The sequence below is a fragment of the Notamacropus eugenii genome, chromosome 3 (assembly GCF_028372415.1).
Source record: "Notamacropus eugenii isolate mMacEug1 chromosome 3, mMacEug1.pri_v2, whole genome shotgun sequence".
NCBI lineage: Eukaryota > Metazoa > Chordata > Mammalia > Diprotodontia > Macropodidae > Notamacropus > Notamacropus eugenii.
Window position 1 is genome coordinate 456,950,930 of NC_092874.1, and position 17,108 is coordinate 456,968,037.

The window sequence follows — 17,108 nt, forward strand, 5'->3', positions numbered from 1 at the left end:
TCCACTTTCCCTTTCTTGACTTTTTCTCTTCAGCTTGTGATGTCCAATGCCTTTCTCCTCACTTCTATTTACCATTAAAACATATCTGAGACAAATAATTGATATTTTCCTGTGAATTTAAGGCCATGTGTTACTTCACCCACCTAGAGGTATTTACATTTCCCAGATGAAGGAATTTAGGATACCACTGAGCAGGCTAGACCTGTTCTCAGCCCCTTAAATCTCACAATGAGGTGGCTGCTCCCATCACAATGAGATTACTAGGGTTGGGGCTGTTTGAACAGTGAGGAGGTAGCTCAGAAAGGTGCCGTGACAACTGATTGGTTATGTGGGCTGAATGGAAGTGAGGAGTCAAGGATGACATTAATTTATAAACAGAGGGTTGGGGTGCCATCAACAGAAACAGGGAAATTCAGAAGAGAGTTGGGGATGGGGAGGTAAAGTTTTGGAATGCATTAATTATGAGATGATTCTAGCACATCCCATTTGAAATATCCAGTTTGAGGTTGGTGATGCAAGACTGGTCTTCAAGAAAGAAGACTGAAAGTAGCTACACTGATCTGGGAGCCATGTGCATAGAGATGATAATTAAACCCATGGGATGATAATTAAACCTAAGTGAAAGTGTGTAAAGAGAAAAAAGAATACAGTCTTCTAGAATATGAGAGATGGGCTTTTATTTCTTGCATAGACCATCTGTAGGAGAAGTAAGACAGGAGTGACAATGAAATTTTAAAAGTCCCAGTGCCCATGCGGAATGTAATCACACCTTATGAGTATGATACTCTGGGAATCTGACACTGAATGTATAAAACTCAAGGACAGAACATTCCAGTTGCAGAATTATACTCCATCAACAACTATTTTGTGAACAGAATTTAAGTTCAAGACATGGCTCTGGGCACTCTGATGGAGGCCAACTCGTTAAAGGGACCTCAACTTGGGAGTCAGAGAACTTTGCTGAGTCTTGCCCCAGACACTTTCTACCTCCAGGATCCAGGAAAAGTCATTTAAGTCATCGCTATAACTCAGTTTCTGCATCTGTAGAGTGATAGATGACCTTTGATATCCCTTGCTGCCTTAAAATCATCTTATGAATGTTTAAAAAAAAAAAGCAAAGAAAGAAAATTCCTGCCTTGAGGTTCTTCTAATCTAATTGTGACAACAGAACACAAACAGGAAAATTAAATAATACCACTTAGATCAATCAACAAATGTTTATTAAACAGATATTGCATCCCAGAAGACACTGAGCTAAGCATTCGATAAAGGCATTTGGATAGTTCCAGACACTAAGCACTCCGAGAGTTGGGAGGAGGGTCCAGGGTGGTGTTAAGTTCACCACCATAGACACTGAATAAACGCTTATTGGAGAAGTCACTATGCATTTGGAATGATCAGTAAAGGAGTCATGGAGGAGTCATACCAGCTAGGCTTTCAAGAATGAGAAAGAGTTGATTTTTTTTTTAATTGAGAAATCAACATAACAAGAAGGGAGAGGGCAAGAATTCTAGGGTCTCCTTACCCCCACCCTAAGCATCACTTAGGGTCTTTGTGTATTTTTGACTCGGTCATCTAACTTCCAGTTGTTTTCCTAATGATTTAAAACATACAGGGAAACCCTGATTTAGAAAAACAGTCATTTCAAGAAATAATGAATATTCAGAAAACAGATGGTGCCTGGGCAGAGAGGCGAAGGACTCCAGTCCTGCCCCCCCCCCCCCATCATTTCCTCTAGTTTCTCTTTCTAAATGTCACTTTACCAGATGCCAACAGAGTGCCAATGAGGAGGGCAGAACACTGGTCTCTTTGTCCTTCCACTACAAGACACATCCCTTCGCCTTTTGTTTCTTAGCCTGGACCTTGACAGCCAATCAGTCACAGTCCTTCTGCCTTCTTTATTTATTTTCCTACTTCTTCCCAACTAAATCATCAGGTCTGCTTATGATCATTTTTTTCTGATAAAGTATGTCTTTTCTGGTTTGCCTTTAATTGCTTCTCTTGTGAATACCGAAGCTAGCCACATAGTCCAACGGGCCTGAAGCTTTGTGTTGGGGAAGAGAGATGGTAACTGAGTGCACTTGGAGAGAGCTAGTGGCGTCAGTGTTGTTTTGAGAGCAGCAAAGCAGACCCTGAAGGCAGAGGAGGGAAGGGTGGAAATAAGCATTTATTAAACACAGGCAATGTGCTAAGCATTTTACAGATATTATCTCATTCAATCTTCTCAGCAAGATTGAGGTATTGTACGATCTCCCTCTTATAGCTGAATCAACTGAGTCAGACAGAGGTTAAGTGATTTGCCGAGGGTTCACGTAGCTAGTGTTTGTGGCTGGATTTGAACTCAGGTCTTTCTGACCAGAGTCAAAAGGATTGAGAGGGGACTTAAGAAACAGAGAAGCATAGTGTTGAGAGGATTGGTAAGAACAAGATTCGAATCCCATCTTGGGAATTAGCTATGTCACCAGGGTTTAACCTCTTGGGCCTTTATTTTGTCTCCTTATCTGTTAAAAAACAGAAAATGACAAGCTGGCCCCTGAGGTTCTTTCCAGATTTAAATCTCAGATGTGTCTGATTTCATCTAGGGCACTGGATTGCCTTAAAGTCGACAAACCACAGGTAAGTCAGGTCTCCTGGGGGTCCCAACATTGATCTTAGCTTCTTGAATTTGTTTTAAGCTTTAAGCTTAGCATGATGCTGAACTCTGGGAATATAAATAAAGGCAAAAAATATGATCCCCCTGCCCTCAAGGAGCCCACATTCTAATGGGGGAGACACCTTATAAACAACTATGCGTATGCAAATGCAAGGTGATCTTAGAGGAAAATATGTATGGGAGGCAGGAAAGGTCTCTTGTAGAAGATGGGATTTGGGATTTAAGTCAAATCTAGAAGGCACAGACTTGGGCATCCTTGGGAAAGTAGAGTGTGACATAGTGGTGAATAGAAAGCCAGCCCTAAAACATAAGGAAGACCCAAGTTCAAATCCTGGAATATATTACCTTTGTGACCATGGGCAAGTCCCATAATCAGGCAACTCTCTAAGACTACTAATTGCTAAAAATTTGGAGAGAATGTCCATGATGGGAGAACCCCAAATTAAGAATATCAGAGGTCCAAATCCCCATCCCACTTAGAATAAAAATGCTTGGTCGTTACTGTAAAAGCAAGCACTCCAACCTACACAGGAGGCCCTGCTGTACAGGTTCTTAGATTTGCTTTTCTAAAAGGAAAGCAGCTTTTGAGGGATCAGCAATCTCTTTAATCAAACACATGTATCATTCACTTAGCTCAGGGGGAAAAGTCAGCACCCCGAACTTCATATAAAATACAGAGAAATAATAATCAATAGACAGGTCTTCCAACTGTGTGACCATAAGCAATACATACGGAGTTAGCAGAGAGGAGCACCAACATCCAGATTTTCAAAGCCGGGGAGATCCTTAGCAGCTGCCCAGAGTCTCCTCTGGCCAAACACTTCTGATGAGTAAGGCCCAAAGTAAAACATCACCTCATCAAGCTTCCCTTAGTGGGCAGGGCATTAATGGGTGGGGAAGACCTTTAACTCTCTGATTAACATCAACATTAGGAGCTCCATCTAATTTCTGGATTTATATAGTAGCCACCAGGATGATTTTCAGCATTTCCAGCCTCTGCTTGAATTTGAGGTTTTATTTTCAAGTTTTTCTTTACCCATGCTGGTTAGGTTAGAAATACTATGATTAATAAGTGTCAACCGAAAGGTATTTTTCACTTTGACTATTTATTTAGGCTCAGGTCACTAAATTTTTGGATGTTTTATACCTATATAAACATACGCATACATGTAAGTATGTATACGCATACAATACACATGCATGTATATCAGATATAAGATATACATCATATATAAGATAATTGTTCATACATTTGCACACATGGACATGTCTATATGTGCATATATGTGTGTATACATGTGTGCATGTATGTGAATATGCTCATTGTCTTTTTCACTCTATCTGAGGTCTTCCTGGCTCCAGTCCCTAGCAGGATGCCATGATTAGCAGATGGCAGAGTCATTTTTTTGCCATTTACGATTTCATCACCAGTTGGAAATTGTGGCTTAACGTCCCATCTTCATTAAAAAAAAAAATGTGCAGGTCATTTTCTTAGCCACCTCATTCACCTTCTGAATCTCCGCTTTCAGACCCTGTGCTTTTGTAGACGATTATCAGCAAGGGCACTGAAGTTCTAAGAATAAACAATTAAGCCTCCAAATTGGCTTGTTGATTAGGAGATTTCCAAAAGCCCTGACTCCTCACTGGAGAGGAGCAGTGACTCACTCACTTGACTCACATAATTTTAATGTACCACTTGTCAATCAAATGTTTAATTTCTCCCATGAACCAGGAATAAGGTTCATTTTCCTTCTATGTTTGTTCTCTGTCTTCAACCTTCCTTGCTAATTCTTAAAACTGAAAGTTATTTGCAGTATCACTATCAGCTTATCAGATACAAATTACCTACAGGAATGAAGAAAGTCACCTTCAGGAAATCCCATAGTATTCCAAAGCATTCTTGGTATTCCTCGATGTTTGTCCTTTCATCTGAAGAAGGCCATGACAGCAAGAAAGTGGATGTCATGACTTGCAAATGACTTGAATTTAAGTGAGGCAGGGCTATGCAAAGTCACCAACTTCACTCTCTCCTCCAGAGCCATATGAGTCCAGTGACAAGATATAGATCAGAACTCACTGTAATCTTGCGGTCCCAAAGTCAATCAAAGAAGCTGTCACTCAAAACCTCCCTTTAGCACCAGTCGGACAAACTATGCCCAAACACTGAATTTGGGGTCCAAGGCCCTGAGTTCTAATCCTGGATCTGTAACTAATTTACCTATGTGACCTTGGTTATTTGACTTCTCTGAGACTCAGTTTCCTTATTTGTAAAATGAAAGTTAGTCTAGATAACTGCTCATATCCCTTCTAGACCTAGACTTGTGATCCTATGATGTTAATCTGATCATTCTGAATTAGGAATTTATATTGGACTAAAAGGTTATCCTACTAAGCACTTTTCCCCCTGTATGGGACTCTGAAGTTATTATGAATGATAATAACTGGTACGTCTCTTATTCCTTGAAGTATTGAAGTGATAATAATTTTCATACAGCACTTCATAAAGTGTTTTACATACATTGTCTTATTTGAACCTCACAATGAGCCTGTGAGGTAGGTATTATTGTCCACCATTTTACTAGAGGACTCACAGAGCCTAAGTGACTTGCTCAAGGTAACACAATAATTAAAGATCAGAGGAGGGATTCTACTCTGTTGTCATTATTAACACTGTGCAGCTTTGCCAAAGAACATATGTTCAGAGTCTAAAATAAATCAGGTTGACAGACCTCTAAAAAATTAGAAAGTAGAACATTAAGAATTTTCCAAAGCTGCTTTCCCCCACTAGGCAGCCATTCCCCTGTCATTCCCTCCTGTTTTCCATCCCTTCTCTCCATCTGTTCGTTGAACTCTGCTTCTCGTTCCCACAAAGGCATTTCCAGAAGGCTTGGAATGTCTACCTGTGCATACCCAGAAGAATAGGGAGAAACAAAACTTTCTGTGGTAGAAGTTTGTTAATGTGCAAATTAATAGCTTGTGGTTTATTTATTTTAAATCCCTGAAAGGAACTGCTAAAAGCTGTCTTTAAAATGACTTTTAAAAAAACCCTCAAATGAAACAGTGTTGTATTTGAGGCCTCTATCATTCTTCTAAGTTTTAAAATTAATTTTTTTTAAATTGACAAAACCTTCCTCTCTTCCTTCTCCCACCCTTATTAGAATGAACTGAGCAGTACTAGGAGAGGAGTGTTTACAATATCCACACTCTTTAACAAATGACTGAGAACTATTAGAACTCAGATCAATTCCAGAGGCTCCCCACCTTGCTGGACTCAGGGTGTGTACAAGGAGACTTGGCTAATAAAGGAATTTCATTTGTGTGGCTGTGTGTATTTGTCACCTGGGTTTTAGGTTTCCTCTCATTTTTATTCATACTGTTAAAGGCACTGGGTCTGTGTCAGTAAGGGAACAAACCAACTACTGTGGAGCAGAATACAGTTCATAAAAGTAATTGCCTCTAATGAAAGGCAGCGTGGTATAGTGGATGTATATACAAATATATATGTATATATATATGTGTGTGTGTGTATGTGTGTATACATATACATATATGTGTAGATAGATTAGATGATAGATAGATAGACAGACAGACAGATAGATGATAGATAGATAAATAGATAGATAGATAGATGATAGATAGATGATAGATAGATAGATAGATAGATAGATAGATAGATAGATAGATAGATAGATAGATAGATAGATATGGATTTGGAGTCAGAGGCCCTGGGTTCTAGTTCCACCTGACATAAAATGTTTACATATTCTTGGTTGTTTGGGCCACCCTAAGTCACAGAGAATGTCTTGACTTGCATTGAGAAAGGGTTTCCTTACCTGGGAATTCCCTCTAATAATAATAGCATTGTTTCAGTTCCTTTCCCTATGCTTTCTGCTGTGCAAGACACAAGCATGAGGTAGAAATCCATAAATGAGAGTAGAAAGAATTTGGCCAGGATGGAGGAGAGGTGGCTGCTGAGAGATGATAACAGAGGGAAAATCTGAAAGTGACAGAGGGGAGCAAGGAGTATTTCAACTCCTTCTGGCTCTGGGTACCAGGAGGGATGAATGAACAAGTAGCCAGCCCAGAGGGTGGGGCGGTGGTCTTCATCTTTGACTGGATGTTGGCATGAGAGCATAATGCTGACAGCTGTTGCTTTCTTTAAAAACAACAATAACGTTATATGTCATGGGGTGGAGTGGGGTTTGGGGTATGGACAGAGCTGTAACTAGCAATGCTTTTGGTCCCAGCAAGCAGCACTAAACACACCCTTAATTCAGGAGCTCTGCAATGGTTAAGGAGGAGGAGAATCTGGGATGCTGCAAATATGTTCCAGGGGAAGTTTCTGCTAGGGGAGAGCAGAGAAGGGTAGTCTGGGAAGGAATTAACCTGGGATGCAGCTTCTGGAGAATGGAAAGTAGACTTAGGCATTTCTAGGCTGTGGGTGCTGTCAATGCCCTCTATATTTTTATACTTTAGAGCAAAGCTCCAGTCATCCTGACTGAGTTATGACTCTAAGGATGGGGATGGGGGAGCCCTAAGATTCACAATATAACATTTCTTGTTAACATGTAAGTCAAGTTGTATTGTTCTCCAATTACTTCATATATCTAAATAACAGGATTATCCACTTCCCAGAGGAGGGAAGGTCTTCTTCCCCAGGATAGCAGTAGACAGGTGCTCCAAAAATATCCTCGACTCCAGTTGTTGATTCGAGGATTCTTCTTCTTTGATTTGGAACTAGAGAGAGAAACCACTTTCTTAATTCTCCTTAAAGATCAAAGAGCAAAGTAGCATCCTATTCATTTCTTTCTTTTTTAGCTTTCTATTTTTTTATTTCCTTCTGAATCAAGAAATAAAACAAGCATTTCTATAGCAATAGAATAAATTAAAAAAGGTGATTGCACATGAAACTATAAATCTATTATGTACAACTTGCTATTCCTCTAAAAATATAATAAAGTTATCATGCAACTTTCTTTTTTTTTCCCTCCCCCTGTATCTTAGAGATGGCTCCCATTAGTCACAAATATGTATATATGTAAAATCATTCTATACATACTTCTATTTGTCAGTTCTTTCTCTAAATGTAGATAGTGTCTTTCTTCATTTGTCCTTTGTAGTTAATTTGGGTACGTACAGTAGTCAAAATTGCTTCATCACTCAAAGTTGTTCTTAAAATAATATTGTTGTTACTATATACAACATTCTCTTGCTCATTTCACTCTTCATTATTTTGTGCAAGTCTATTGATGGTTTTGCTAAGATCATCGAGCTCATCACTTCTTATAGTACAGTAAAATTCCATCACAATGATATACCACAACTTGCTCAGCTATTCCCTAATTTTTGGATCTCCCCACAATTTCCAGTTCTTTGCCACCACAAAGAGAACTGCTATAAATATTTGAGAACATATAGGTTCTTTTCCTTTTTCCTTAATCATCTTTGGAAACAAACATGATAGTGGTATTGCTGGGTCAAAGGGTATAGGAAATTTAATAACTTTTGGGGCATAATTCCAGATTGTTCTCCAAAATAGTTGGATCAGTTCACAGTTCCACCAACAGTGAATTAGTGTCCCAATTTTTCCACATCTTCACTAACATTTGTTGCTTTCCCCTTCTATGATGTTAATCAATCTGATAGGTATAAAATTATATTTCAATGTTGTTTTAGTTTGCATTTCTCTATTCAATAATGATTTAGAGCAATTTTTTCTATGATTATAAATTGTCTTGATTTCTTCCTTGGAAAACTTCCCTTTTATAGCTTTGACCATTTATCAATTGAGGAATGACTTTTATATGACTCTCACATATTCTTATAGATTTGACAGAATTCTTTATATATTTGAGATGAGACCATTTTCTAAGAAAATGTCTATAAATTCCCCCTCCCCCTCAGTTTTCAGTATTCCTTCTGATCTTGGCTACATTTGTTTTATTTGTACAAAGCCTTTCTAATGTAATCAAAATTATTCATTTTATACCTCAGATAGCTCTCTATCCTGTTTATGCATAAACTATTCATATACCCATGAGTCTGATAGGTAATATGCTCCATGTTCATCAGTTTTCTTGTAACATCTCTTTGTATCTAGGTCATGTATACATTTTGACCTTATCTTAGTAAATGGTGTAAGATACTGATCTATGCCCAATTTCTGCCAGACTGCTTTCTGGTGTTCCCAACAATTTTTATGATGAATTCTTGTCCCCAAAACTTGTCTTTATACTTGTCAAACACAAGGTTATGGTAGTTATTTGCTACTGCAGATTGTATGTCTACTCTGTTCCACTGATCTATCTTTCTGTTTCTTAGCCAATAGCAGATGATTTTGATAATTAATGTTTTATAATATAGTTTAAGATCTGGTACTGCTAAACCTCCTTCTTTCACGTTTGGTTTTATTACCTCCTTTGATATTTTTGACTTTTTGTTCTTCCAAATAAATTTCACTATGAATTTTTCTAACAGTAAAACAATTTTTTGCTAATTTAATTGAGATGACATTGAATTTATAAACTAACATGGGTAAAATTTTCATTTTTTATTATACTGGCCCTGTCTAACCATGAACACTTAATTTTTTCCCAATTATTTGTCTGATTTTATTTTTATAAAAAGTTTTTTTTAACATAATTTTGTTCATCTAATTCTTGGTTTTGTTTTGGCAAGTGGTTTATACTGTCTAGAGTTCTTTAATTTTTATATTACTTTATATTTTTGTACCCAGGTATTTTATACTGTCTAGAGTTATTTTAAATTAGGTATTTCTTACTATCTCTTCTTGCAGGTTTTTGTTTATGATATATAGGAATGCTGATGATTTGTGTTGATTTACTTTATATCCTGCTATTTTGTTAAATTATTAATTGTTTCAACTAACATTTTACTTCTGTCTTTGGGATTTTCAAAGTATATCATATCTTCTGAAAAAAACAATAGTTTTATTGCCTCATTCCCTGATTTCTTCTATTTCTTTTTCTTCATTTATTGCTATTGCTAGGCTTTTCAATACAATATTAAACAACATTGGTGATAGTGGGCATCTTTGTTTCACATCTGATCTTACTGGAAAGGCTTCTGGCTTACACCCATTACAAATAATCCTTGCTGATAGTTTTAAGTACATGCTTTTTATCAATTTGAGGAAAAAATCCATTTATATCTATTTTTCAAGTATTTTTAATAGAAATGAGTGTTGTGCTTTATCAAAAGATTTTTTGCAACTATGGGTATATTCATATGACTTTGCTATTCTTATTTTTTTTTTAATCAATTGTGTATTATTAGCTTTCCTCTTGTTAAACCATCCCCTGCACTCCTGGTATAAATCTCACTTGGTCATACTGTATAATCTTTGTAATATATTTTTGTAGTCTTTTACATTGTATTTTGTTTAGGATTTTTGCATCCATATCCATTAATGAGATTGGTCTATAAGTTTCTTTCCCTGTTTTTACTCTGCTTGGTTTAGGCATGTAATGATAAACTATGCAGTTTATATTTTTGTAAATATTCTTCCATTTCACCTAAATTGATAATTTATTGGCATATAATTGGGCAAAATAACTCCTTATAATTACTTTGATTTCATTTTCTTTAGTGGTATATTTACACTTTTCACTTTTAATACTAATGATTTTGTTTTCTCTCTTTTTTAAATCATATTAACCAATGATTTTCTATTTTATTGTTTTTTTCATAAAACCCTCTCCTAGTTTTATTAATTAATTTGGTTTTGCACTCAATTTTATTAATCTCACTTATAATTTTTAGCATTTCCAATTTAGTGTTTAATTAGGGATTTTTAGTTTGTCCTTTTTCTAGCTTTTTTAATTGACTAGCTCTTTCTCCACTTAATTGAAAGCATTTATAGATACAAATTTTCTTCTGATTACTGCTTTTTCTGTATCCCGTAGGTTTTGATATGTTGTCTCACTATTGTCATTCTCTTTAATGAAATTATTTTTTTCTGTGATTTGTTCTTTAACCCACTCATTCTTTGAGATTAGGTTGTTTATTCATATTGTTTCATTATCTATTATAATTTTTATCAAAATGTAGTTACCCTGTCTATCTCTTTTAATTAAATTTATTTTAGCTTTAACATTATCTGAGATCATGATGGCTACCCCTGTTTTTTTTTGCATCAGTTGATGCATAATAAATTCTACTCCAACCCTTTATTTTTAACTCTTTGTGTATCTCTTATTTTTAAATATGTTTCTTGTAAATAACATATTGTCATATTCTGATTTTTAATCCATTCTGCTATCCAATTTCATTTTTTAGGTGAGTTCATCCCATTTGCATTCAAAGTTTTACTCACTTGGATGTTCATTTTACATATAATTTTCACCACTAATTGGTGAGTTCATGGGTTAACTAACTCTGGGAAACTGAAGAAATAAAGACAGGCTTTAATAAAGTGTTTCTTTGCAGCCACCATACATTAAGACTTATTTAAGCAATCTGATGTGGCTTAATGAATTAATACTCAGCCTAGAAGTAGCACCAGAGAAGATGACATTAATTGTGGGACGTAATCCTCTGACATAATCAATATAGGTTTTGCCTGTTTTACCCACGAGAGACCTGGATAAGATTTGACTGAGTGAAGCTCTCTGTTTTCTGAACACAGATTATCTTTCCAAAAAGGCTGTGGTTTGGTATAGTAGAAAGAGCTCCATGTTTGGAGTTAGAGGCTCTAGATTTAAAACTTAGGCTGCATAAGCTGCATGACCTTGAATGAATTACTTACCTTCTTTGGTCTTAGTTTCCTTTTCTGTAAAATAAGTATGTTAGATTAAATGATTTCTGAGGTCTGTGAACAAGTGCTCTGTAATGACTGTACTAACCCGTCATATATGTTGAAACTTACCTTCTTTCAGGGGAACAGGACAATAGGGTTATACAACAATAGGTCAATCAGAAGGACTTCTGAGGCTCAAATCTACTTCACATATCAGTGATCTTTTGTGAGGGAACTCTAGCTGAATTTGGAGATGCTTGGAGCTGTCAGAAACCACAGAGCCAGCCTTGACCAGCTCAAAAACAGCCCTGAGCAGCAGCTACAGACTGAGACATTGCTCAGGACTTTCTAAACATTCTGCTCCCTGGCTTATTATGTCTACAGATGTCTTCTCTCTTAACCCTCACTCCCCATCTGAAAGCCTCTAGAAACTATTAATATCTTACCCTTTTCCGCTTCCTTTCTGAGCAGCTGAGAACTCTCTCTCTCTCTCTCTCTCTCTCTCTCTCTCTCTCTCTCTCTCTCTCTCGTTTCCTTGCAACTCTTCTACTGCAAGTTCTTCTCAGACAATAAATGCTTTTGTAATCTGCGATTAGACTCTTTCATTTAAGATCCCCTTTTGATCCTGGGTTCTTTTGTTAACTGGTCCTTATCAGTTCTAAAGTTCTAATGATCTTGGAGGGAAGCTGACTTGTCTTCTTCCTATTTTATAACTGAAAGGCACAACCTCATGCCCACATATGTAATGAAGAAACAGTGGTTGATTTTTTTTGGATTGATATATTTTTAACGTATTATCCATCGCTTTCTTTTTGATAAGCAACATTTCTGTAGTAGCTTTTATTTCTATAGAGCTTTTAGAGTTGCAAAGCACTTTCCTCCCTATAACAGGTATTGTTATATGCATTTGATCAATGAGGTAATTAGGGTTGTGAAAAGTGATGCAATTTGCCCAGGGTCACACAGCTAATAAGAACTCAAGGTAGTTCTTAATCCCAGGACTCCTGACGCTAAGTTAATACTTTTTCCACTGGGCTACATTGCTTCTGACTTACACTGATAGACATACGTGTACATTAACACTTTCCCCTATAATATCTCCTACAAAAACATCTGGAAAAAAAATGAGGCAATTTTATATTTGGCCCATAATAATTTCACATCCCACCATATAGGTCCTCTGAATTGTCTTTCTCAACAATAAGCTGGCTGCTTTTGTTGTATTCTCTCCCTCTTCAAATTTGTATAAATCTGTATTTTCTTATCTATGTACATGCTGCATCTTCCCAGCAGAATGTGAGCTCCCTGAGTAAGGAATTTGTCTTTGTACCTGCATATCCAGCACATGGTGAAGTGCCTTATAAAACTTGGTCAAATTGAGTTTGACTTTTGATATTGAGAACTTTTAATATTTATTATACATTGCAGATGGTATATGTACTTGCCCATTGGGGTTCATTTTTTTTTCTAAAAAACAAGCCATCATTTCAACCAGTTTCTTCCCTAGTAGAAAGATTCAGTCATTAAAAGAGCTTGTCCCACTTCTCACATCTCTACTGTGCTTCAGGATATAAGTTAATGAAATGTAACATGGTCTAATGGTTAGAGATACATCTGTCCTCAAACCAAGAAGAGTGGGGGCTAAGTCCAGTCTCTGACGTTCTTGATGTGTACGCTGAGGAAAACTATTTACCCTCTCAGTGCTCTAAGCAATTGTCCTGGTTGAAACAGTAGGTAGTTTCCTCACCTTGGGGTTCCCTATACTCATGAAATCACATCCCTTGGCTACTTCTTAAAGATGCCTATTCACTGAATGGGTGTTACCTCACCCTAAGTGAGTACCTGCATAGACCTTGGCCTAAAGGGGCCAAGGTCTCCCAGGGCATCCTGGGTCATCTCCAGTCATCCTGATGAACATCTGGTCACTAGATTCAGATGGCTCTGGAGAAAAAGTGATGCTGGTGACCTGCACAGCCCTCCCTCACTCAAAAACAAAGTCAAGTGCAAGTCATGTCATCATTTCTCTGATGGCATGGTCTTCTTCGGCAACAAAGAATGAACACAAAATCAGATTCAGTCCCTCACCCCATTGGTCTTTTAGTTATAGATTAATCATTAATATTATTTTAGTTATTCTTTAGTATAGATTTGTTGTAAGTGAAAATAGAATTTCTCCTTAACCACATTTTCCCTCCTAGCATCAAAATCCAATGTTTATCCAATATCCCTTTAATGTGTTTCTTGCAGTTCAGTTTGGATGGGGGTGGGTTATCCTATAGATATAATATTCCAAACCTCTCTTTGTTCCCTTTAGGCTGGCCAGGCTTATGCTTCACAGCCTTTAGGGTTACATTTATATTCAGAGATGTCAATGGTAAATAACTTTAACAGGATGGATCTCTTTAATCCCATTCTATATCTGAAAGTCATGCTCAGCTCCAGTTTCTCCCATCTCTAGAGAATCCAATTTCTCAAGGTTATATGCCTGAAACTGAGAGGAAATTTCAAAGCCTAGAGTTCAAAGTTAAGTGTCAGATTCAAACAAATACCAAACAATTCACCCCAGAGCTGATTTGTGCACTGGTAAACAATAAGAAAATCCTCTAGTGGGTGGTAGTGTAATAACTATGATTGTGGCTTAGCAAAGTCAAGTCTTTCTTCTGAAGGGCTCAGGGATTGTCAATTTCTTCCCCCAGTGTTTCCAGAGTAGTTCACAACCTTTATAATAAAGACAACAAAAATATGGCACAGAAAAAACAGTTCATTTGCAAATATTTTAGAAGAACAAGGCTGTGACTCAAGGAAATAAATTCAGTTATTAATCAGATCTCCATTAATAGGCTAAGAGCAAAGTGGCATCCTGCTGCTAGAGTCACAAGCTAATAAGTAATTGGTCAAACATGATAGGGAAAGGAAAGCTTTTTTAAACTGTTTCTAGTATTCCACAAAATCAAAGCAGGCTGATAAGATGCTGGGGAAAAAAATGACGAACTAGGCATGAACTTTCTCACGAGAATATTTGTCACCAAGATCAGTTTGGAGCCAGCTATAAACCCTCTTGCCCCTGCTGGTTTCTTAGATGCTGTGTAAGCTTAAAGTAACTTGGAAAGTCCTAGAATTCAAGCTTCTTGTCTTCATTGGTGTTTGTCTTTTGTTTTGGAGAGGATCAATGACATCATGGGACAATGACTTGACTCATGCATGAATCTGGATTTAAGTGAGGCAGAATTGCACAAAGTCATCAGCCTTACTCTCTTCTAGTCAACAAAGTCCAGTGGCAAGACAAAAGTCAAGATGACTAGCCATGGCCCAGTGGACGACCTTGGCATCTTTGATGTCTGATCAAGCTCTCAGGGCTCCATAATGCCTGCTTCAACCACCTTCATGGCCATTGGAATAAATTGTTCTCATCTATTCATTGCACAGGGGAACGTCTTCACATGCTTGAGGTAGACACCCCCCTCAATCACCCATCAATGAGTTTGAGGTGCTTCAATTATTTTAACCCATCTGATGAAATGGTTTTTACTGGGATATAGCTTCTGTATATTCTAGCTTAAAAGATATATAGAAATACCCTAGTTCACTTGTCCCTTCACAGATTATTTGGTCAACAGGCTCAAATCCCCAAATTCTCCCCTAGGTTTTAAGAAACATTGGGAGCTTGAATATTACTCCAAATTCCTTTGGAGTCAATATAATGTAACTAACAAAGTTAAGACCTCTAAATGAGGCATATTTCTATAAATGGCAACATCTAAAGTATCATGTTCTGTTCTGGGTACCACTTTTTTTAGGAAGGATATTGAAAAGATGAAGAGTGTCTTGAGAAGTACATCCAGGATGGTGACCTTCACCATCATGGGTAGATCACCATCCTACCAATTCATGGGTAAATCAATTAAAGGAGCTAGTGATATTTGCCCAGAAGAGGAGTAGTCTTAGGGAACAGGGGCATAATAGCTGCCTTGGCATATTTAAAGAACTTACTCATGAAAGAGCAATTGGTGGAAGTTTTAAATAGACAAGGGAAAGAATAAAATTAAAAGGGAATCTGCAAAGAGACAAAAGGTGGAAAAAATCCTGAAGAATTTTTATGACTATTTCTACCTTCAAGGACAGTGGACTCATCATTTCTTTTTACTTCAGACATCAGAGTATACAAAGAGCAGGTCTGCACTGGAGGTGACACAGTTTTGACTACACGAAGGGATTGAGTCTAAAGGTATTTGGAGGGGAAAACTACCAAAGCCATGGAAACAAATCTTAGGTGTGATTGCCCTCCAAAAAGTGTCTGAGAGAATATTAATAACTACCAGCCCATTTACCTTCTTTTACATTATACAAAATTTTATGAGAATAATCTATACTTAGATTAAGGCCATGCTTGATGACAATATTAGGAGGGGACAGGCAGACTTTTACAAAGAATGTTGCGAAGCAGAGTACACCTGTGCCATCAAACAATTAACTAAAAGATGAAAAGACTCTAAGATCTCCCTGTGCGTAATGTTTATTGTTTGTTGACTATAAAAAAGCATTTGATTCAGTAGAATAAATCACTCCTTAAAGGCTCTCTTCCAATAAGGTTTCTCCAAAGTCTCAGAAATATTTAAGATTGCTTGAAAGGAAAAATAGAGATAAATTTATGGGGGAACATGGACAAAAATCATATAAGATGAACACATATTAACAGGTTGTAATCTGCATTGTTAGGAGGAGTATCCACATTGATGAAACCATTTGCATATTTCAGAATAAGGAAAAACTTAACACTTAGAACTATCTGAAAGTGGAAAAGACTGCCTTAAGGAGGTGCTGGGCTATCGCTCCTTGGAAGAAAGAGGAAGAAAGAAAGAAGGAAAGAAAGAAAGAAGGAAAGAAAGAAAGAAGGAAAGAAAGAAAGAAAGGAAGGAAGGAAGGAAGGAAGGAAGGAAGGAAGGAAGGAAGGAAGGAAGGAAGGAAGGAAGGAAGGAAGGAAGGAAAGAAAGAAAGAAAGAAAGAAAGAAAGAAAGAAAGAAAGAAAGAAAGAAAGAAAGAAAGAAAGAAAGAAAGAAAGGAAAAGAAAGAAGGAAAGAAGGAAGGAAAGAAGGAAAGAAAGAGAGAGAGAGAATGAAAGGAAGAAAGAAGGAAGGAAGGAAGGAAGGAAGGAAGGAAGGAAGGAAGGAAGGAAGGAAGGAAGATGCTAGAACTCTCTGAGAGTTCAAACTAACTTATGAACTGAATGTTAAATTTTCCCTGTGAGCATTTGCACTTTGGAAATCAGCAAATGCTTGATTTACTATTATGTTGATTGTCTAGACTTAAGAAAGTGATCAAGAAAATCTTAGTAATACAGATTAAACATAAAAGTATGTCATCGGTACTTTTCTTTCTTCTTCTGTAGTTAAAACAAGCCTGCCGCATCTGAGTTGAACAGATGACCTGAAGCATTTAACATAACTGCCAATACCTAGTAAGTATTTAAAAGGGTGTTGACTGATTGACTGAGGTTCTTTCAAATTCTAAATTTCTGTGATTCTGTCCATCTGATCCACTCACCCTTCTGATGCTAAATCTGCATTTTTGATTCCTAGTATATGAGGCTATTTATGGGCCACGCTAGCAAATTAGGAGTCAGGTTATCACTTGTCAGAGAACTCTTTCTGGAAGGGATCAGGAGTTGTAGAGCATGGGCCTTCTCCCTAAGTTAGCAGC